Here is a 23704-nt window from a genome sequence, read left to right as displayed (position 1 = left end):
TTACATATAGGTTGAGATCTTATATCTTGAAAAAGAATATGAATCGATTTTTGTTAACCTGCTATTAGAATAGGAAGAAGAGATTTAGAATTGATTAGTAAAATTAATAGAATGAAAAGTTGATGAAGTTAACACCCTAGGTTTTTAATTACTAAATCAATCTTTATTATTACAAAGTTTATTTCAATTTTAAGTCTTAGTTTAAAAATCACTCTATTTTCGACAGCCAAATAGAAATTTAAAAACAATTATTAGTAATTGGTTGATAGTTCTTGTGTGAACGATACTTTACTTACTATTTTTTTACTTGAATCGATTGTGTATACTTGCACATCACATTTTACCGAACATGAGGCCAACATTATCCGTTGGCCCTGGGATTGGCAACAGATGTTTGCTAGCATGCAAGTAGGATTGAAAAAGCAAGAGGAAGAGATTAGGTGGTTGAGATAGTAGGTTCTGTTAGGGGAACGCTGCCCTGTGTGTGTTGGCAACAATGGCATCCTCCAGTTTCTGAGGGAGGTTTGAACTTCAGAGTTGACAGTGGACAGGCATGGTTAGCTCCATCCTTAGCTATATAGGGGCGAAAGGCAATGATAGAGTGACTTGTGCCACATACATGTTGCAGAGGGATGCCTAAACATGGTGGGATGTTGTATTTCAAACTTGGAATGCTGTCATGATGACACTACTACAAAATTGGGCTTTCCCGACACCCAACCACGATAGTCAACTCTGTTGACTGTCGTAATTGCTTAGCGGGACTCTACGTCGATAGTCTAAAATTGTAGGCATAGAGACCAACGTCGATAGCTAATAACTGTCACCATTACTTTTGACTGTCGCTATTGAACCCAATACCGACAGTTAACATGTGTCGCTATTGACCCCAACGCTGACAGTTAATTCGAGACCAATGCCGACAGTTAAAAGGTGTCGCTATTGACCCCAACGCCAACAGTTAATTCGAGACCAATGCCGACTTTTAAAATGTGTCGCTATAGACCCCAACGTCGACAGTTAATTCAAAACCAATGCAGACAGTTAAACGTTGTCGCTATTGACCCCAACGCCGACAGTTAATAAAAGTCCAACGCCGACAGTCATAAAATGTCGCCAAAATTCAAATAAAAAATTATAATTAATGAGTAGTATAATTTTAAAAATAAACTAAATTATGTAAATATATATTTATAAAAAGTATGTATTTATTAAAAACTTTTAAAACTATATTTTTTTTTCTAAATTTTTTCATATTATTAACTTTTGTACTTATAATAATTTTTATATCAAAATTTAAATTTATTATTCTTTAACATATTTATAAAATTAACTATATAATTCTTTAGCATATTTATAAATTTGTATTAGTTAAAATAGACTTGTTTTATTAATTGGAAAAATATTGTAAAAAAATTGATGAATTATATAATTTAAAAAATAAACTAAATTATGTAAATATATATTATAAATTAAATTAATTATATTATTCTTTAATATATTTATAAAATTTATATTATTTAAAAAAGAATTGTTTTATTAATTAAAAAAATATTGTAAAAAAATTTAATATATAAATTTATTAGTTATAATTTTTTTATTAATATATATATATTTAAATAATTTTTTTATAAAGACGTATTGGTGTAATACTGAAAGTTAAAAAATGTAGCTATTGAGAAAATTAAGGCTCTGATTAGTAGGAAGTTCGGATACAATTTTATAAATAAAAAGACATAAAAGTTGTGGGCCCATAATAATAATTGATTGGTTACTCATTTTGAAAAACTAAATTCAAAAACTAAATTACATTTTATACTAGGAGATAGAAAATACAAATTTCGCGTTTTCTAGTTTTCTTAAAATTGTGCACTGCACTACTACAGTATGCACTTGGACATTTTTTTCTTCCCTCGTATGTTCATCTATATGGTTAAAGTATATATATATATATATATGGTCAAATATAAATAAGTTGGGGTGCTTGTTTTTATTATTATTACAAAAAAAATTAAGCATATATTAATTAGTAATAAATAAATAAGCGTTAGATACATTTTCCCAGCATGTCACTAATTAGGTGATAAATAAAATAGAATTGAAATATTAATAAAATCAAAATTCTAACAAAATAAATCCAAATTCTTACAAAATTCTATCATAATCTCATTTTATCATCATAAAAATTTGAAGACTGTGAAATCTACTAAAATAACTTATTCGTAAGATGATTTTGAAAATAAAAATTAATATTATAATTTTGTGTTCTAAAATAAAAAATAAGAAAATCATGTTATAAAAAACAAGAAAATCATGTTTTCTCATATTCCAAATCATTGTATCATAAAATACTACAAATATATCACTTTTTTATATTTTCAGATTTTTTACCAATCACATATTCAATTTTTTAAAACTCAAAAACTATTTTTAAATACTGAACCAATCATATTTTCAAAATCATGTTTTCAACTATAAATTCAAATTTTTATTTCAAAAACATAAATTTTAAAAATACAGTTTTCTAATCGCAAACCAATATCAGCCTATAATTTAGCTATAATTCATTTTTATAATCCAGAACTAATAAGAGCCCATAATCTTTTTTTAAGGGACAATGCTGACAGATTATTGCGGGCATTTGTAATCTTTTTTTAAGGGACAATGCTGACAGATTACTGCGGGCATTTCCCTCTCAAACAAATTTCAGCCTCTAAAATGGCGCCTCCTTCTTGACTGCCATGGTAAAGTTTCTTCATTTTGTAGTAGTGCCACCGCCTCTCACTCGCTCACCCTCTCCCTTTCTCTCAGCCTTTCATCCTCTCCCTCTCCATGTCTTATTCTTCTCCTCTCTTGCACGAATAGCGGGCCTCACAAACGAAGGGTCGAAGGGGTGACTGATGAACGACAGAGGTCAAAGAGGGCTCACGAACCAAAGGTGGTGGAGGACGGACGGCGGCGAATCCAACTCATGGGGTGAGTTCTTCTTCTTCTTTTGCTTTTGCGACTCAGTTTTTTCTTGATTTTTTTTGTTAATGCTTGTGGTTGTCATTTGTAGGTGGAGGTGTGTCCCATGGTGGCTCATTAGTTTGGCTCAGGAGCATATTTGCAAGGTACAATATTTCTTCTTCTTCTTCTTCTTCCAATTTCATTCATTTATGTTGGGTCTGTTATGTTATGGTTCATTAGATCTCTGCGTGGTTTTAACTTTTTTCTCAAGTGGTTTTGATTCGAAATATTGAATTTTTAGAGTTTGATTGTTAATGATATACTGTTGTTAGATCCCTGTTGTTTTGGACCTTGATTAAAGTTATTTGGTATTACAAATAATTAATTCCCGTAGTGATATTATTTTCTTTTTAGTTATTATTACTCTCTAGTGTGATGAACAAATGTTTTACTTACTGGATTTTTTTAAAATGTCAAATTTTGAGATTATGTTCCTTGAAATGATCTCTTGTATTACAACTATTTTTTTTAAAAGAACAAGTTAATCTGTTTTGATTTTTGGGGACTATTTGTTTGCATTTATAGATTATTTCATCTTAATATGATGTCGAGTAATTCTAATTATTATAGATGATGAGAATTTTAATTTTCGAAACCCTCTTCGTTTTACTTTGTAATATGAGTAATGTTAATTGTGTTGTGTAATATCATCAAAATAGTGCATTCTCTAATTACAAATATGTTTGTACTTCTTGAATGTCTAAATGAAAGTGCCATAAACGCAATATATGTATATGTGTTGCAATATATGTGCCAACTAACTCTATATTCTTATGTGGCTGGATTCGTTTGATTCTCATTGGATTTCATCATTCATTATTGTTATTTAATGGTCAAAATGATTACTTAGTGTATACAGAGACATAGTAAGTTGGGTATACAACAATCTACAAAGCAGAGAGAGCGTATACAATCGTTGTTATAAGCAGTGGTCTATTGTGACATTATAATATTTTTGTGTTTAGGCATATATACATTTATTATATTCTTCTACTATATTTCAATAAATTGCAATTCTTTGTGTTGCCAAAGTATACATGTCCATGTTTATCCAATTTAATATAATAATTGGAAAGATGATATAATAGCTTTGAAAATGTCTATTTTACCGTCGTTATGTTGCCCGTTTTCTTAGAAAACTTATGAACTCATATCGAGTTATTTTTGTAAAATCACATGTTAAGAGTTCTATGATTGTGTTTGTTAAATGGTTACGACTCATATGTTTGCAATTCTTGATCTAGTGACTACATATGAATTATTTAATTTTGTATGCCTTGAATATGGCTATGAATGCATTTTATGAATATGCCTAACTTGTTATGACTTTGAATATGTATTTTATAAGATTTTTTACTACTGTTGTTTTGTAGGTGGCATGGATCACGTCAGGGTTCTTCCAAAGTTTCTTCATTCAAATGCAACCAGTCATAAGTGGGCTCTTGGAGGTAAGTAAAAGTGCATTCAACTACGACATTTTCTGTGACTTGTTAACTATGCCATTTACTGTGACTCTTATACCAATTTTATATACTTGCAATTTTCTGCAGCTTTTGTTGAGCTATTGGATAATGCATTGGATGAGGTATTTCTTTTATATTTGATGAGATTTTTACAAGAATACACTTCCCCCGACCCCCTAGATTTAAGTATTCTGAAGCAAAAATTATCTCAATATCAGGTCTGCAGTGGTGCCACATATGCAAATATCGATATGCTTACTAATAAGAAAGATGGGAGCAGAATGTTGCTAATCGAAGGTAACTTTTTCTTTGACTTTGTTTCCTTATACATGATTTGGGTAATGTAATTTTAATGTTGTGCTGTTTATCTTCAAAACTTATGATATCTAAGAAGTATCAAATTGATTTTATTTTATTTTTATTATTCAGGATATTCAAATTAGAGTGGTCAAATGAGATGAGAAGAGTATACAAATGGCTAAACAGTACCCCGATTCCCGGCACTTCTTGACTTATCGACACTCATTGAGGGTATGGTCACAAATTTATAATATTGTGAATGATATGATGTTATCTGAGAAGATTAAATACATGCCGCAACCTGGTGCTGAGGGGATCTCAAAAGATGTCAATGTAATCTTTTATGAGTAGAAAATCTGTTTAGTTTTCGTTTTCCATATATTATGTGTTGTTCCTAATTACAGGCTATTGATGTGATTAGATGGTTGCTGATGTCACCATTGGGTTTTGTAATGGATGCTAAACATCATATCTATGGCCAAGGATTTAATGTCTATCACAAGATCAGAGTGATTAAGGTACTTATACATTAATTTTTTTTATGTTTTATATATACTAACATCAAAATATCGGGACAATTTATAATAACAATAATGCTCATCACTCACTCTCCATTTTACTAGTTTCTTTTGTCTTCCTTTATATAGATAAGACCTTTTCTGTTGTTCTGTTAATTTTCTGGTACTTCTCTTTAATACTTCAATTCTATAAGATTTTTTGCTATGATATGTGAATAATTGTCAATATACTACATGTTGCTTGTTGACAAAAACACAAGATTATATTTTAAAATAAGAATACAGCTCAGATGCGCATATTTTCATCTTAAATCAGATGACAATGATGGACCCTTGACGTGATCAATGGCACTATCTAACTACTACACCATTGGCAATTCTTGGAAGGTTTAGTCCTTTCATATTATTTACATAACTGCTCCTTCCAAACTTAGCAACATAAGTAATAGTTTCACTACTGTCATAATTGATGCTTGAGATGTTAAAATTGTCTCTCTTCTAATAAAAATACCATTGTTAATAAGCTTGGGCCTTAGGAAATTGATGAAAATCTACATCAAAAAACTGAGAAGCAAAGCAAGAGGCCAGCCCCATCTATGCCCCTACCATAATTAACATATGATGAAATTTTTTAGTGTATTTGTTGAATATTGACTTGTATGTATGCTCTTGTTTAAATATAAGGACCTACTTGTATATAAACTATTGAAAAATGAAACACGGAAAACATAAAAACAGGTATTTAAAGTGCTGGAAAATAATGAGCATAAGAAATAGGGATTACAAGATTTTATTAACTTAGTTATTTACCACAATTTAGGTTTATATAAGAAGGGGCTTTGTAGCTCATTACTTGCTAACCAGTCTTGATCATAAACATAGAGTTCGTAGTACAAGAGATAAGATTTAGAGAGTAATGCATCTTAGAGGGAAAAAAATCTTAAGACTTTGACGGTAGAAACAATGATGTACTTAGAGATTGTTAGATAAATTTGGATGTCAGAGATTCTCATTCAAATGTTTTCTGAAGTTTCTTAATGCAAATTTTTATATCACTTGTTTGAAATCAGATTTCTCATTCATTTTCTACTTCTTTTGTAGTTTCATTTTCTCATTCATGGCAAACCAATTCTTACTTTGGAAAGACTATTGGTGACGAGGGTGAGTACAAAGACAAGAAGAAGAAATATGTTTGACAATGAATTTAGTATTTTATTTTATTTTATTTGTAATTTTTATTAGAGTAAAAGATTCTTTTTTGAGTGGTTAATTATTTACTTTGTAAATCTAGTTATATTTTTTTTTTAAGGTCAAGACGATTATGTTTATAAACAAGTTTATATATTTTTTAGTCAAGTAGTAGTGTTATATTTGTTCCAAATTTTGTTTTATTAGATTTGTAAATACTTTGTATAAGTTTTGTTATTTTAATATATAAGTTTTTAGATTTGTATATTAATGTTTCATTTAAATCATAATTTTTAATTTGAAATAAAAAATAAATTAATTTTTTAAAATTAATTTTTTTTTTGCAAGCAATGACAACACCTAATAACTATCGGCATTGCCAGCAACAACGACACCTAATAACTGTGGGTGTTGTCAGCAACGACACCTAATAATTGTTGGCGTTGCACCACAACAGCGACAGTTTTTAATTGTCGGTGTTGTCAGCAACAACGACACCTAATAATTGTCGTCGTTACCAGCAACAACGACACCTAATAACTGTTGGCGTTGCCCCAATAGCGACAGTTTTTAACTGTCGGCATAGCTACTCTTACGCCAGCATAGGAAAATACGACAATTAGTTAATTGTCGTCATTGCTCAATAGCGACAGTTAAAAACTGTCGGGAAAGCCCATTTTTGTAGTAGTGTGGGTTGGGAGGAATTAAGACAATGGTTAAACAGGAGGCATTATTGTGATGTAGTTTGAATTGTGAAGACCAATGAGTTTGTGAGCTTGGTTTAGGGTAGTAAGAGAGTGACAGAGTATGTCAGTGAGCTTCGTAGATCGACCAAATTCGCGTTTGATTTGGTACCAACGGATGTGGCCCGGAATGAGCGATTCACTCGAGGATTGAACCCTGGGATGGCCCAGAGTTTTAGGATCGCTCCAGTATATGAGATTGTACCTACGCTTGGGCAGTAGGGAGGGCCCTTGTTATAGAGGATGCAAGAGATGAGACATGGATTAAGAGTGTCGTTGGGCGGAAAGCTCAGGCAATGGTATCCCCATTAGCAGGATTAGGTTGGGGCGGAGGCCCAGTAACCAGGAAAGAAAGACCCCTGATGGTTCAATTACCCCTGGACCTAACGGGAGGGGTCATAGTATTCAAAACGACCACTAGGGCGACGATGAGGTTTAGAGGAGTTATTTAGTATGTCCTAGGTGCAGGAGACGTCATGTGGGAGAATGTCGAGCGAAGGCATGTTTTCGATGAAGAATGGTAGGGCACATCAAGAGGAATTGCTTGAAGACAAAGATGGAAGAATCAAAGATTACAAATAACCCTACCCCAGCTCGAGTGTTCGTTTCGATGCGGTTAGAGCCTGAGGCTATTCCCTCAGAGGTGGCAGGCCAACTTTCCAGCTCCTATACTTTTATATTGAACTGGTGCTGTGAGGATTTCGAGGTGATCCTGAGTGTGTATTTGTTTTTCAAATAAGGGACAACCATGGATTTTCAGATAAGATTGTGACTTCTGAGGTTAAAAGGAAAGGACCCAGTTGCGGTTACGGTGACAGGGTGCCTAGCTATGAGGAAGATACAATTAGGGTTATTTTAGTGAGACCAGATGAAAGCTGGATTGGCCGGTAAGGTTTCAGATGGGTTCACGAGGATTCACTGGGATTATTGTTGAATCTATGGAGTTGAGTGTGCTACGGGATTAAGGAAGAGATAGAATCGGTATCAGGAATATTATGAAGAATGACACTAGCTCAGCAGAAAGAATTAAAGGTTCCGTTACAGATGTATTCGACTTGAGGGTTGATTAGACAGAACATCTCATCATGGGACACATCAATACTGTTTGTCAAGAGTAAAGGATTCATTACCCGATTGTGAGGGTAGGATAATGCTCTCAAGAATTAACCATCGATCTGGTTATTACCAATTGAGGATCAAGGAAAGAGACATTCCAATAATTACTTCTTACACTAAGTAAGATGTAATGGATTATCAGTGAAGGCTTTTAAACTGACCAATGCTTTAGTGGCCCAGGTAAGTTCGACAAGCAGAGAGTACAGGGATGGTATGGACAAGTCGTATTCGGATTGATCGAGAAATTTTCAGACTACTCACAGTCAGCAGCAAAACGTGAAAAACAACTTCATTGATAGTACCAAGGCTAAGGAAACATGGTTACAAGTAAGATTCCAGAAGAGATAAGTTCTGATTTCTCCATAGGATATTCAAGGTCTTGTTATGTGAAGTAATGGGATCATGTATAAGGTAGTTAATGTTGAAACCGTAAGGAAATTGCTGAAGGAACGCCTTAGGGGTGAGGAACACAGTGAGGCCAGTAAGACATATCGGCTACTACTTGAAGCATCTTTGAGGACAGCCATACCTTTACTGAAGTAATGTAAGAACCTAAAGCTGGTCTGAATGGATAGTTGTGTACCGGATTTTTAGAAGTTAGAATGAAGATTGATTCACACGCCATGGTATTAGAGTTTGTACGTAATGGACTGGTACAGGAGAACGATGCGAAGGACGTTGTCCTTACTTAAAGTGTGGAATTATGGTGCAGTACATCATGAGTTAGGGTGCGTCTGTATATACACTGAAAGGGTGATCGTTTGTTCCTCACAGTGTATGAAGGGATAAGGACTTAGATGTTCTACATTAGATGTCGAGTTGACAGTAATGCCGGTTAGCCACAGTTAGAACGAAATAATGACAGAGATTGGTTTGCAACCTGTGATTGATAATTGGCGGATATATTTCAATGAATGAATGGTGAAACACAGAAAGAAGATCTTGTCGGAATGGTTAAGAATCCTACCACTTTGGTAGATAGGTTAAGATATGCAGATCGGATGAGTGATCCAATGGATGCTGGCGTTTAGGGGAAGATACAGGACAAGCTTTAGGTTACCCCTTACGATTATTGTATCGAGGAAGTTTGAATGGGTGTTAAGACTACAATTTGTATATTGGGAGGCGCACGGTCTAATCATTTAGTAAATGAGAGATGATAATTAGAAACCAAAAGGGTCATTATGACTTTAGGGTATCTTGGAGTTAGTATGGAGGAATGTAATTATGGACCCTAAGGGTGGATCACCTCAGACTGCAGATGAGGTGAGTGGATGAAGTGGTGATTTGACATATTGAGTTAACACACCATGTTTGGTGTGAGTGAGATATCAAAAGTGGGAGTGTGTACGGAAGGAGACTGTACATCTCCACTAGACACCAAATTCAATAGTGTCAAATTGAGACCCATAGATTCCCAGGTTTTGGAAAAGGGTCACAGAGTGACTCTGAGTAGGATATTGTGAGATAGGGAACGAGAAATGCTTACTCTGGAAAATGAACCCAGAGACAGGAAGTATCCTGGTTCAGAATTGGCTCAGGGGACCAGTGAAATTCTTAAGGATCATTAGAGCAAGAGTGTGTGCGTTATTAAAAGGACATAAGAGTTCGCAAATCTAAATATAGGAACGTGGAGTTCTAGGATTGAGGACTTTGTATTCCCCGAGTATTATGAACTAACAAGGATAAGATGCTTTGGAAAGGAAAGAGGGGTTTGACTCTAGATTTGATATATTTGTGAGATCCTCGTAAGGATTAGGCCAGGGGCCTACAGATTAGCCTTACGCCATCATGGGTAGAGGCTCATAAGGTGTTACTAGTGCCAATGTTAAGGAAAGGGGTGTCGAGTACGACCCCTGAATGGGTGAGGAGACCCTGGAAATTCAGTGAACCTTATTGTGTAAGGAATAGCTAGTGGAAATTAAGGATAAAAGAGATAAATTCCTACAGATTAAGACTATCCTTCATGAAGGCGTTACAAAGAAATGGCAAGGCAAAGGACCTGACTTTGGAGTTATATTATGAGATGTTGAATAAATGTCGAGGACGAAATTTTAATAAGGAGGGGATAGTTGTAACATCCTGAATTTGTAATTAAGGTTGAGTGCCTTGATTATTGTGCCTGTAGGGCCTAATTGGGATTATATGTGTGATTAATAGACTATATGTGTGATTATGTGATATAAATGATCTGTGTTGTAATGTGACTGGATATGCATGTTTATGTGTACTAAATATGCATGTGGGCCCATTTTTGTAAATTGGGGCATATTTGGAATTTTTGACCAGTTGAGGGTATATTTTCATTATGTATGTATTGTGAGTGAAACCCCAGTGTTATGGGGATATATTTGAGGTGTGTGGTCCGAGACGATCCTAGTGGGTGGATTAGCAAAATAGTCACAACGGGGTCGAATACCCAACTCGGGTGAGCCTAGGGGTATTTTGGGAATGTAGTATGTATCTGAGGTTGATCGGGTAACAGGTAATTATCTAGTGGTTATTTGGGTACGTCGGGATTAATTGGGAATTTATAGAACTACTTGAGGTTTAGCAGGAAATGTGGCAAATGACGATTTTTCCCTTGGGACCACTAAAGGATATGGTTATACTTAAGGGGCATTTTAGTCTTTTAGGCCAATGGATAAGACACTTAGTGGTTATCTAGTCTTTTGACCACTTAGAAACCTTGAGAAGCATCAGAAAAACAAAACAAAAAAGATACAAGACACTCTCTCTTTCTGCCACGTTTGGGGCTCTCTCTCTCACTCTTAGAAGAAGCTTTGGAAAATTGAAGGGAAAGGCTGGGAATTTCTTAAGTTCTTGAGACTGTGGTTGAAGGCTGGAGGTTAGAATTGGTGTAGGAGTAGCTCAGGGGTACTGCTCCTTTTGGAGGTAAGTTTTAATTCTATCTTGATTGAGCCTTGATCTTTTTTTTTTTTGGTGTTGTAGAGTTTTGAACTTAAAGGTCGGGATTCTAAATTTTGCTGAGATTTTAGCTAAGCTTTAATGGTTATATGTTGGTCATACTGTGTTGTTATAAGATTGGGATGTAATTTTGAGTTTGGGGAAAGTTTAGGTGGGAATTGGTGATGTTAGCTTGAGAAAACGCAGAGGAAAAACTAGGTTCGCAGGCCAGAGTCGCGGCCCTGTTCTTCAGGCGCCGCGGCCCATATGAACCCAGAAGGCTTGGGAGCCTCTAGAATCATCTAGGCGTCACGATGCTAACTGAGGCGCGTTGCGGCCCGTGTCCCCAGAAGAGAGCCTCAGAGCCCTCTCACTTGTAGAGCGTTGCGGCCCTAAGGGGCTGGGCCGTGGCTCAAATAGGGGATATTGGCCAATTAAGGGTTTAAGGCTCGGGAACTCAAATCTTAAGGCTAAGGAAAGATTCTACTACTCGGTTTAGATCACGAAGGCTAGTATGTTATTCCGAAGGCTTTTCATTGATTTAGATCGTGATGGATATTTATCATTACGTTCTGACTAGGTTTTTCGCTCAGGCTCGGGTTTAGGGATCGTGCTCGAGATTGCTTTGTGTTGTCAGCTCGGGACACAAGGTAAGAAAACTGTCTGTGCCCGTAGAGCTATATTTTGCTTAGTATTGTATGTATGGTTTCCAACTATAACATCATATGTGTGTTTGTGATGGGATCAGAAAAGGTCGGAGACGGCATAGGCCGGGATCGGCAGAGGCCAGAGTCGGCAAAGGTCGAGATTGGCAAAGGTCGGAGATGGCATAGGTTTGGAACGACAAGAGTCTGAAGCAGCAAAGGCTGAGATCAGCATTAAGCATGTTGGATTCAGGCCTCCAGAGAGAGACCCTCAACGAGGACGCAAAGGTCAAGTATGGCGCTAACCATGCTGAATGCAGGCTGCCAGGGAAAGACCCTCAAAGGGTGTTGTACTCACCCGCTCGGTTAAGACTGTGGACTTGGTGCCTGGTAATGCACCCTGATCGGTGAAGGTCGTTGTTGTGCTTGTGTGTTGTCGTGGTGCTGTGCCTATTGTGCTGATGTGTTGTTACGTTGTTGTGCTTGTTGTGTTGTTATGTTGTTGTGCTTGTTGTGATGTTATGCTGTTGTGCTGTTGTGAATTTAGATAGGAACTTGTAGAGTATTTGACTTGTCTGACTAATTATGCATTTGTTAAAGTAAATTACTATATGATGTGATGTGAGTTTTTCTTGTTGGGCCTTGGCTCACAGGTGCTTTGTGGTGCAGGTAAAGACAAGGAAAGGGTCGATCAACCATGAGTTAGAGGGCATGAAGCGGTGCGTACATGTTTGGCCTACCTGGCTACCACAGCTAGGGTTGTTTTGAGGGACACATTGTAAATGTTCGATTTTGTCACTTAGGTCGACTGTGCCCACATATTTGGATTGTAAATATATTTCAAAATTTTTTTTTGGGATACCAATGTAACACTTTTAGTATTGTAATGGATGTCCAACACTTTATACCTAATTTTCACCAAACGAGTCTTTATTTTGATTAATCACACTTTTAGCTTAATACCTCAATTAGCAAGTTAATGACACCTTTTAAAATCACATGGTAACAACTCTAAGGTAGTAGGGTGTTACACAGAGTATGTCAGGTGCAGGAGGCACCGTTTGGGAGAATGTCGTGCTAAGGCATGCTTCCTTTATGGGGTATTGGGGCATCTCAAGAAGGACTGCCCGCAGCTGAAGAAAGAGGAACAGAAGAAGGGCGACTCCAACCCGAGTTTTCACACTGACCCAGTCAGAGGTTGAGGCTAGTCCCTCGGTAGTGACAGGTCAGATTTCTAGTGTTGGGTCTACTTTTACTGTAATTATTGATTCTAGTGCTACACATTCATTTGTATCCAGTAGTGTTATCCTAAAAATTGGCATATCTGATGTGGCACTAAACTTGGACATGTGGAGCAGACTGGGCAGACCCCCTGGCAAGTTGGTCGGTGTATTCCTGCAGGGTATACGACAAGTTACTGCTCGGCATACTATCACTAGAGGACCAGCTGGTCAGAGCACACTTGACAAATGAATAACAATTACTACTCGGTATGCTTGCTAGGAGAGTGGATGGTCGGTATGAGAGACAGATAAACCTAGTCGGCTAAAAGTAGTTACACTCATCGTTAACAGTCCGTAAGAATCGCCCAACCACCCGCAAAGAGCGCCTAACAACCTTTAAAATATGGTCGAGGCTCCTAGAGAATAGGAAAACAACTACCTGTGAGAAAAAGTGGATATTTCCCCATCTGTTATGCTCAGGCGCAACCCTTGGAGAAAAGGGACAGTATAAATACAAACTCTCCACCACAGTGGAGGGGGTTCAGAAAAACGGACGACCGACCACCACCAGGAACATACCGAGCAACATGGCTTGGTACTTAGCAATGATTCTGCCATACTGTATTGTCTTTTACACATAGGAACCCACTTGTAATCTCTTGTGATCTTGTGTAAACCTTCAAGATTAATACAAATCTAAGAGGACGTAGGTCATTACCAATATTTGGGGCCGAACCTCTATAAATCCTGGTGTTTTTTAGTATTTATTGCTCATTATTACTAGGTTTTTGGCTAGTTTCTTGTTCACTAATTGTCTAATTGAAAGCTCTCTTATTAATTATTTGACTCCGCGTCAGTTGGCTAAAAAATCAGTCAACATTTTGGTGCTTTCATTGAGAGCCTAAGACTATCACATTCGGATTCTATTGCTGCAAGGATGGTAGTTTCAACCAAAAGGTCAAGCCAAGAGCTTCTAGAGCCTGAGGCTGAAGTCTCTCACTAAGTCCCATCAATGAGCAATTTCAATGGGCAGTGAAGTGACTTGCCGCCAAGGAATCCATCTGGTGTTGGGGGGCAAACTGCTGGGCACACCACACCAGAATGTGGAGCTATTGCCTCCGCTAGAATCACCCATGTAGGAACGTCAGGTGGAGCTGCTGCGTGTGGCGTGCTGCCCCTTTGGCACACCCACATGGGGCCATTTTGTAATGAGCATGCCTTGGTGCTTGATCATTAGTCAAGTCTTGCACCAAGCAACCTCATGGGATAGGGTAGTGGCAGTTTTGTAATATTGCATATGTCTCCCAGACAAAAATCATATATGTTCCTGGGAAGACTTTATTTCCCTAGAAGGCTCCTTAGGGGGAGGTGACCTGGTGACTTAGGGAAGCACCATGGCCATCAGCAGATAGGGGCCAAAGCTGTGTACTCCCTTGCCCTATCAAGGCTATATATTAATGAAATAACATTTATCCATACTTGCCCCTGTGTACTTCCTTGTTGCTTATGTGTTACTTGTTTGTTACCTTCGTTGGGCCTTTGTGTGCCACTTGCCTTGTTGTGTGCTTTGTGTTGTGTGGACGTTCCTAGGAATTACTTGCTTTGTGCTTGCTCATACTTCGTTATTGCCCGTTGCATGTCCGAGATGTGTATGTGGCTAACCGCTGAGTTTGTTTGCCTGTAGGTGTGTGTTGTAGGCTGACTTGCTAGCTTGAAGAGTCTGCAAGTGCCGCACGTTCCGTCTAGTTGGAATCCCCAAATAGCCGGCCCGTGACAGTTGGTATCAGAGCCAAGTTAGAAAGCGCTTGGCAAAAACACACTATGGTGAGCAACACTCAGAGGATCGAAGCTCTTGAGAAGCGAGTAGGGGAACTAGATGGCCTGGACGAGAGGGTCAGGGATCTTTCCTCTGCAAGTCAGGACTCGGGTTCGTCTGATGCATACAATCGCATAGCTGCGTTGGAGAAGGAGAATGATGTTCTTCTATCCAGAATTATCGCGTTGGAGAAAAGAAACACTCCAACAAGTACTTCTGTTTCCCCTCGGTGGGAAGAGCGCATCGCGGCAGTGGAGCGCATGCTAAGGGAACAAGAAGTTTCAATAAATGACACAACGGAAGATTGCAGGGAGGCAGTCGGTGTGCTCAGAGAAGAAATGGTTGAGCTAACTGCTAAGGTAAACCTGACCATGCGAGCGGTTGGGAATGCCCCTGCAATAGGGCCGATAGGTATGGAATATGGCCGAGCCAAAGTACCCGAGCCGAGGCCCTATAATGGGGCCAGAGATGCAAAGGATTTGGAGAATTTCCTCTTTGACATGGAACATTACTTTAGAGTCGTGCGGGCCGATTCGGAAGATGGAAAGGTCGCCATGGCTATCATGTATTTGTCGGGGGATGCCAAAGTGTGGTGGAGGACCAAATATGATGATATAGAGAATGGCAGGTGTACCATCACATCTTGGGCGGACCTGAAGAGGGAATTAAAGACGCAGTTTCTGCCAGAAAATGTAGCTTACATAGCTCGTCGCCAGTTACGAGAGCTTAAACAAGTCGGGACAGTCCGAGAGTATGTAAAGAGATTTTCGGGACTGATGCTCGATATTAAAGACATGTCCGAAGTGGACAGGCTCTTCTGCTTCCTCGAGGGACTGAAACCGTGGGCCAAGCAAGAACTTCAAAGACAGCGGGTGACTGATCTAGCCACCGCTCAAGCTGCTGCCGAACGCTTAACAGACTACACTCCGGAGAGTAGCCTGCCGAAAAAGGCTACCCCTCCAGCCAGCTCAAGTAGCGTCGGGAGTAAGAAGTTTGGGAAGTCCTGGCAGGGCAAGAGTGGGGGAGAGAAGAGGACAGCTGAGTCCAATTCTTCCAGTGGGACAGATGCTGCTGTAGGGAAGAAGCCGCTAGCTTGTTGGATTTGCAAAGGCCCACACAAGTCGGCAGTATGCAAATTCCGAGGCCAGATAAATGCCCTCATTGGCCAAGAACAACAAGGTGAAGGAGAAGAGGAAGAAGAAGAAGAGTACGCGCACATGGGCGCTGTCCGCCTGTTGAACGCTCTCAAGAAGCATGGCGAGAAAGGGAAGAAGACCCTGGGGAAAGGGCTAATGTTCGTGGATGCCGCTATCAATGGCAAGCCTGCCAAAAGCGTGATGATTGATACTGGCGCCACCCACAACTTCATCTCTGAACTCGAAGCAAAGCGATTGGGACTAAAGCTGGAGAAAGATGCAGGCCGCATGAAGGCGGTCAACTCCAAAGCCTTGGCCACATCTGGCGTGGCTAAAGGGGTAAAAGTGAAGATCGACACGTGGGAAGGGCAGACTGATTTGGTGGTCGTCCATATGGACGACTTCGATGTAGTTTTGGGAATGGACTTTCTAACCGAGAAAGGTGCCATTCCAATTCCTGCCACTGGAAGCTTACTCATAATGGGAGAGACTCCTTCAATGGTACCTGCAAAGGTGAAGCCACCCCCTGCTGTGAAGCTTCTATCAGCTTTACAGTTCAAGAAGGGTGTGAGGAAGCAGGAGCCGACTTATGTAGCTGTGCCCACCGTGTTCGAAGAAGTAGTGGAAGAAATTGTTCCACTAGAAATTACGAGGGTCTTGAAGGTGTATGGGGATGTGATGCCAGATAAACTCCCCAAAGCCTTGCCACCAAAGAGGGGGATTGATCACCAGATAGAACTGGTGCCTGGAGCGAAACCTCCAACAAAAGCGCCATACAGAATGGCACCCCCTGAGCTAGAAGAATTGAGGAAGCAATTAAAAGAGCTATTGGAGGCAGGCTTCATCAGACCGTCGAAGGCGCCATATGGCGCACCGGTGCTATTCCAGAAGAAGCACGATGGGAGCTTGAGACTGTGCATCGACTATAGGGCTCTCAATAAGGTGACAGTTCGCAACACATACCCCATTCCTCTAATCGCTGATTTGTTCGACCAGCTAAGTGGTGCTAAATACTTCACAAAGTTGGACTTGAGATCGGGCTATTATCAGGTGAGGATTGCAGATGGGGATGAACCAAAGACTACGTGTGTTACTCGATACGGAGCATTTGAGTTTCGAGTAATGCCGTTTGGGTTGACAAATGCACCTGCTACCTTCTGTACACTAATGAACCAAGTATTCCACGAGTATCTAGATAAGTTCGTGGTGGTGTACTTGGATGACATCGTGGTTTATAGCGCCACGATAGAAGAGCATCAAGAACACTTGGCTCAAGTGTTTCAGAAGTTGAGAGAGAACCAGCTATATGTGAAGCGAGAGAAATGCTCGTTTGCACAGGAGAGCATCAAGTTCTTAGGCCACGTGGTGGAACGTGGCCGTATTCGTATGGATCTGGAGAAGGTGAGGGAAATCCAGGAATGGAAAGCCCCCACAAACGTGAAAGAACTCCGCTCCTTCTTGGGCCTAGCGCCTAGCTAACTACTATAGAAGATTTGTGGACGGCTACTCAAGAAGGGCGACACCCTTGACCGAGCTTCTGAAAAAGGGTGTGATTTGGGCGTGGACTGACAAGTGTGCTGAAGCGTTCAGAAGTTTGAAAGAAGCCATGATGAAGGATCCTGTTCTTGCCTTGCCAACTATTAGCAAGCCCTTCGAAGTACAGACAGATGCATCAGATTATGCTCTGGGAGGGGTACTAGTACAAGAGAACCACCCAGTCGCATACGAAAGTCGCAAGCTGTCTGAAGCTGAGAGGAGGTATACTGCCCAGGAGAAGGAGCTCCTCGCAGTTATACATTGCTTGCGAGTGTGGAGGCATTACTTGCTGGGGTCAAAGTTCGTGGTGAAGATGGATAATGCAGCTGTGAGTCATTTCCTTACTCAGCCGAAGCTGACCCCTAAGCAGGCTCGATGGCAGGAGTTTGTGGCGGAATTCGACTTTCGTTTTGAGCACAGGGCAGGACGCTTGAACCAGGCAGCTGACGCCTTGAGTCGTAAAGCGGAGTTGGCGACTCTAAAGATCATGGCTAGTTTATCGGCTAGCGTGGTGAACACTCCACTCAAGGAACGCATTAAAAAAAACCTAGAAAAAGACCCAGTTGTCAGGACCATCCTGAAGCTCGTAAAAGAAGGCAAGACTCGCCAGTTCTGGGTGGAGGATGACCTTCTGTGGGCTAAAGGGGGACGCTTGTATGTTCCAAAAGCTGGAGATTTGCGAAGGACATTACTAAGCGAGTGTCATGACACTCTGTGGGCAGGTCATCCAGGGTGGCAGAGAACCCATGCCCTCTTGAAGCAGGGATACTACTGGCCACAAATGCGGGACGATGTAGTGGAGTACACCAAGACATGTCTGGTCTGCCAGCAAGACAAGGTCGATAGGAACAAGACACCTGGGTTGTTGGAGCCCTTGCGAGTCCCAAGCCGACCGTGGGAGAGCGTGTCGCTTGACTTTATCACCAGTCTTCCGAAGACAGGAGATTTAAGTGCGATCTTGGTGGTCGTGGATAGATTCTCGAAGTATGCAACTTTCATCCCAGTGTCGAAGTACTGTTCGGCAGAAGAGACAGCCAGACAATTTTTCAAACATATTGTCAAATATTGGGGAGTGCCCCAGAACATAGTCAGTGACCGAGATGGAAGATTCACGGGGACGTTTTGGTCCGAATTATTCAATCTCTTGGGGTCACAACTGAATATTTCCTCGAGCTACCATCCGCAGACAGATGGGCAGACAGAAAGATTCAACGGGATGTTGGAAGAGTACTTGCGCCACTTTGTCAATGCCAATCAGAAGAATTGGCCGCAACTACTCGATGTAGCTCAATTTTGTTTCAACTCTCAAAAGAGTTCTTCGTCGAATAAGAGCCCTTTTGAAGTTGTTAATGGACAGCAACCACTGTTACCCCACACAGTGGACGAATATCGCGGTCGGAACCCGCGAGCCTTTCACTTCACCAAAGACTGGAAGAAGACAACAGAGATTGCCCGAGCTTATCTAGAGAAAGCCTCAAGAAGAATGAAGAAGTGGGCAGATCAGAAGCGCAGACCACTGGAGTTCAAAGCAGGTGACTTAGTGTTAATCAAGCTGCGGCCCGAACAGTTGAGATTCCGAGGGGACAAAGACATCAGACTCGTCCGCAAGTACGAGGGTCCAGTCTCAGTCATCTCAAAAGTTGGCCTAACTTCATACAAAGTCGACCTACCCGCTTGGATGAAGATACACCCGGTCCTTCACGTCAGCAACTTGAAGCCGTATCATGAAGATCCAGCCAATCCAGAGCGCAACCAGTCAACCAGAGGAGGAGTCAGTGTTCAGCCAAGGAGCAAGCGTCAACCTGAAGAAATCCTGGCGGAAAGAACGGTCACCACTGACCGTAAAAAGCATAAGGAATATCTGGTAAAATGGAAGGGGCTCGCTGATGACGAAATCAGCTGGGAAAGGGCGGAAGACTTGAAGAAGCTCACGCAGAAGATTGAAGATCTACAAGCTACTTCGTCGAGGGCGCCGAAAGATTAAGTGGGGGAGAGTGTGGCGTGCTGCCCCTTTGGCACACCCACATGGGGCCATTTTGTAATGAGCATGCCTTGGTGCTTGATCATTAGTCAAGTCTTGCACCAAGCAACCTCATGGGATAGGGTAGTGGTAGTTTTGTAATATTGCATATGTCTCCTAGACAAAAATCATATATGTTCCTGGGAAGACTTTATTTCCCTAGAAGGCTCCTTAGGGGGAGGTGACCTGGTGACTTAGGGAAGCACCATGGCCATCAGCAGATAGGGGCCAAAGCTGTGTACTCCCTTGCCCTATCAAGGCTATATATTAATGAAATAACATTTATCCATACTTGCCCCTGTGTACTTCCTTGTTGCATATGTGTTACTTGTTTGTTACCTTCGTTGGGCCTTTGTGTGCCACTTGCCTTGTTGTGTGCTTTGTGTTGTGTGGACGTTCCTAGGAATGACTTGCTTTGTGCTTGCTCATACTTCGTTATTGCCCGTTGCATGTCCGAGATGTGTATGTGGCTAACCGCTGAGTTTGTTTGCCTGTAGGTGTGTGTTGTAGGCTGACTTGCTAGCTTGAAGAGTCTGCAAGTGCCGCACGTTCCGTCTAGTTGGAATCCCCAAATAGCCGGCCCGTGACACTGCGCGGGGTCCTGACCAGCCAGGACCCAGAGTTGGAGGTCCTGGACGGTATGAGCCCCACATAGATATTGAAGGACTTGACCCTGAAATTGATCAGATAAGGGAAGTCATTGGGCAGATGCAAGATCAGCTTGCCTCCATGAACCAAGGGTGGGCCACTGCGCATGAGGCCTTTAATGAAGCGTTTGAAAAACAAAGGAGAGATTTTCAAGAATGGATGGATCGACATGCCCGGGAGGTCCAGTCCCGTTAGGAGGACATGGAGCGCCGAACTAGAGAAGCGGTTGAATCCATCCGCAACTATATGCAACAGCAACAAACCCAAGGTAGCTGGAACTACTGCCCAAAACCAACAACGCCCTCCCGTTTTTTGGCTTCGGTGAAGGTGTCATGCATGGACCAGAGGCTCAACCTCAGAATGGGAACCAGGGTCTGACCAAGAGTCATAGATCTGGTGGTGGCGCTCAAGCCAACAACAATAGGAGACCTTCACCGACGGATGAGCAGGTCTTTCCAAGGCGTGGCATAGGGCAGGACCAAGCCGAAAATTTTCGGCCAAGATCTCAGGGCAGTGGTTATGACAGGAATCCTGGTGCTGCAGGACGGGATGACAACCTCTAAGCTTCAGCACTGAACAGGAGTGGTCAACCCCAAAACTACCAGCAGCAACCTGGTCAGTACAGACAGCATCAAGAATACAGACCAAGATCCCGCAGAGATGAACTGAAGGATAGTAGCGCATACAGACCCCATTATGCTGATGAGTATGACCATGATAAGACAGCAAGCTAGGTTCTCCAACAGAATAATCAAGGTAACTAGCCCGAAGGACCGTTTGTCCCACAAGGGCAGGATATCTCGAACAACCAACCACCTCAAGGCGGAGGATTCCAAGGAGTACCTGTAACGACCCAAATTTCCTAATAAGGCTTAGGGCCTTGCTTAGGGGGCCAGGATGGCGAATTTTGGAATTATGTGATTATATGATATATTTATGTGTATCATTATGTGATTATGTGAATAATATTGTAATATGACTTGATATGCATGTTTAGGTGTATTAAATATGCATGCGGGCCCATTTCAATTTAATTGGGTAATTTTCATAATTTGGCCCATTATGGGTATATTTGGCATATATGTGGTATGTGTGTGGTACTTCATTATTATTTGATTATGCTTGGATTACTCAGCACGAGACAATCCTAGGAGGCAAGCCAATGGGAAAGTCACAACGGGATCCATACTTGACTCGGAGTGAGTCAAAGGGTATATAGCACATTACGGGGATATTGGGTAATGGGAATACATATTTGATGATAAATTGGGAGTTAGTGAGATCAGGGGGAAATTCTGGGAATTCTGACTATTTTACCCCGGGGGCGTTTTTGGGACCCTGAGCATTAGGATTTACTTGAGGTTACTTAAGCTCAAAGTAACCTGTTAGAATTATAAAAGAACATTCAGAACGTTCTCTCTCCCTCTCGTTTCCTTTTCGACACCCGTTCCCATTTTCGAAGGAAACTCAAGTTTTAGGAGTCAGATTCAAGCAAGGATTGAGGCATAATGATTCTAGGGAAGATTAGAAGCTTATTAGCCGGAGGATTTAGCTGGGAAACGACTCAATCAGAGGTAATCCAAGTTTTTAAATTTTTTAAGCTTTGATTAGATTTTATGTTTTGATGAGTTTTTTGATGGTTTGAGGCTTGAGTTTTATTGGTTTTGGGAAATTATGATGTTTGGGAACTTTGATTTTGGGATTTGGGTATGTTTGGATAGGTTTTTGGAGGATTTTAAGTGGGAAAAACCATAGAAAATGGCTGGTTCGTGGTCAAGTCGCGACCGGGATGAACCAGAAGCCAAGGAGGCTCTGCTTGGGGGGTGCGCCGCAACCCAAGAGGGGCCAAGTCGCGGCCTGCACCCTGAAGCCTAGGAAAATGCTCTCTGACTTGGGAGCAAGTCGCGACTGGCTTGTGCATTTTTGCCTAGATTTGGTTTTTCGCCGTGGGAACTTAATTCTAAGGGCCTAGGATCGATCCTACTACCCAGTTGAGTAGGATTTGACGTCTTGGAGGCTAGGTTTGGGTCTGGAAGTAATTATTTACTCATTTTGATGAGATTTTATATTATTTTTGTGACTAGGTTATCGCTAGGGGCTTGGAAAGAGGATCGTGATTGACGATCATTTATTGGTAACCTATGCTTGGACCAAAGGTAAGAAAACTGCACCCAGTATGTGATGCATGTGATTTATATGATACATGTGATTAGGGCATGACATGAATATTGAATATGGAATTGGTCAGAGCTTAAATCTCTGAAAGTGTGCATGATCATAATTATGCTGGTGATTGTTGAATCAGCATACTAAATGCCCTATATTTGGATATTTGACATATGATATATGTCTGGTTGCATTGCTTACTTCTGAGTGGCACTAACTCATTAGTCAGAAATGACAATGTTGTTAGTACTGGTCGTGAAGTCTTGACTTATTAGTCATGAACGGCAATAGTATTGAGCGCTATTCGTATAGAATTGACCTACGAGTCAAGAGCGGCATTAGCGTATTGAACGCAAAGCCACAATGATTAGATCTAATCAATATGAGAATTAAATTCTTGACCGACCCCAAGGTCGAAGAAAACTAAAACGCTTGTCTGGTCTAAAGGCTAGTTACTTAGAGTTAGGGCCAAAAGGCTCAGGTGACTGAAACGTCACGTGGCTTAGGGAGCAAATCCCTAGAGATAGACTTATTAGTCATCTATTTAGGGAGCGAATCCTCAGAGATAGACTTATTAGTCATCTATTAAGGGAGCAGATTCCCAGAGACATTGACTTGATAGTCATCTACTCAGGGTGCAGAGCCCCATAATCATTTATTTGGACTTGTCTGCATGCATGAATAGGGCTATTACTTCTAGGCATGCTTGTTATGATTTAGTGACATGTTATTACCTGTTTATGAACATGTTTAAGTTTTCTTGCTGAGCCTCTACTCTCGGGTGATATGTGGTGCAGGTTAAGGCAAAAGAAAGATGGACCATCCTTGAGTTGGAGAGCTTAGGTGACGATGTGTACATATGCGGCTACTCGACCACCACGGTCGAGGGTTTAAAGAGGAACTACGGTTAAACCCTATTTTGCCGCTTAAGTCGGCTAGTTGTAAATCTTTTATTTTAATTAACCTTTAAAATATATTTTGGGATCCCAATGTATATAGTTGACATTTTAGTGAAACGTTGTATCTTTGACCAAAATCTTTAACCCTAAACTGTTAATCCCATTTAGTTACACGATTATGGCCAAATGACTCGGTTAGCGAGTTTAGCACTGGTTAAAATGCACAACTTAATGGTCCCTGGGTAGTAGGGCGTTACAGTACCTCCAGTACCAGGCCGAGCAGACAGCCAGAATGACGGGGGCAGGCCTTAGCCAAATTCCCTTTTCAACCGAATGGGCCCCATAGGAGGTGAAGACCTTTGAGATGCTCTT

General features: G+C 40.7%; 1 long non-coding RNA gene across 4 annotated transcripts; it reads left to right on the top strand.

Moving 5' to 3' along the window:
- Window positions 1-2654: 2654 nt before the first annotated feature.
- Window positions 2655-6737, top strand: LOC133804522 (uncharacterized). 4 transcript variants are annotated; one of them, XR_009878520.1, is made up of 9 exons: window positions 2655-2976; window positions 3059-3113; window positions 4383-4457; window positions 4560-4594; window positions 4691-4769; window positions 4902-5105; window positions 5194-5290; window positions 5607-5677; window positions 6392-6737. It is a non-coding gene; the product is annotated as an uncharacterized LOC133804522 (long non-coding RNA). The 4 variants fall into 4 exon arrangements; XR_009878517.1 differs by having other exon boundaries at window positions 2657-2976; window positions 4902-5003; XR_009878523.1 differs by lacking the exon at window positions 5607-5677 and having other exon boundaries at window positions 2656-2976.
- The last annotated feature ends 16967 nt before the right edge of the window (window positions 6738-23704 follow it).

This window comes from Humulus lupulus, chromosome 1 (assembly GCF_963169125.1).
Source record: "Humulus lupulus chromosome 1, drHumLupu1.1, whole genome shotgun sequence".
NCBI lineage: Eukaryota > Viridiplantae > Streptophyta > Magnoliopsida > Rosales > Cannabaceae > Humulus > Humulus lupulus.
This window is presented reverse-complemented; position numbering and strand designations above follow the sequence as displayed.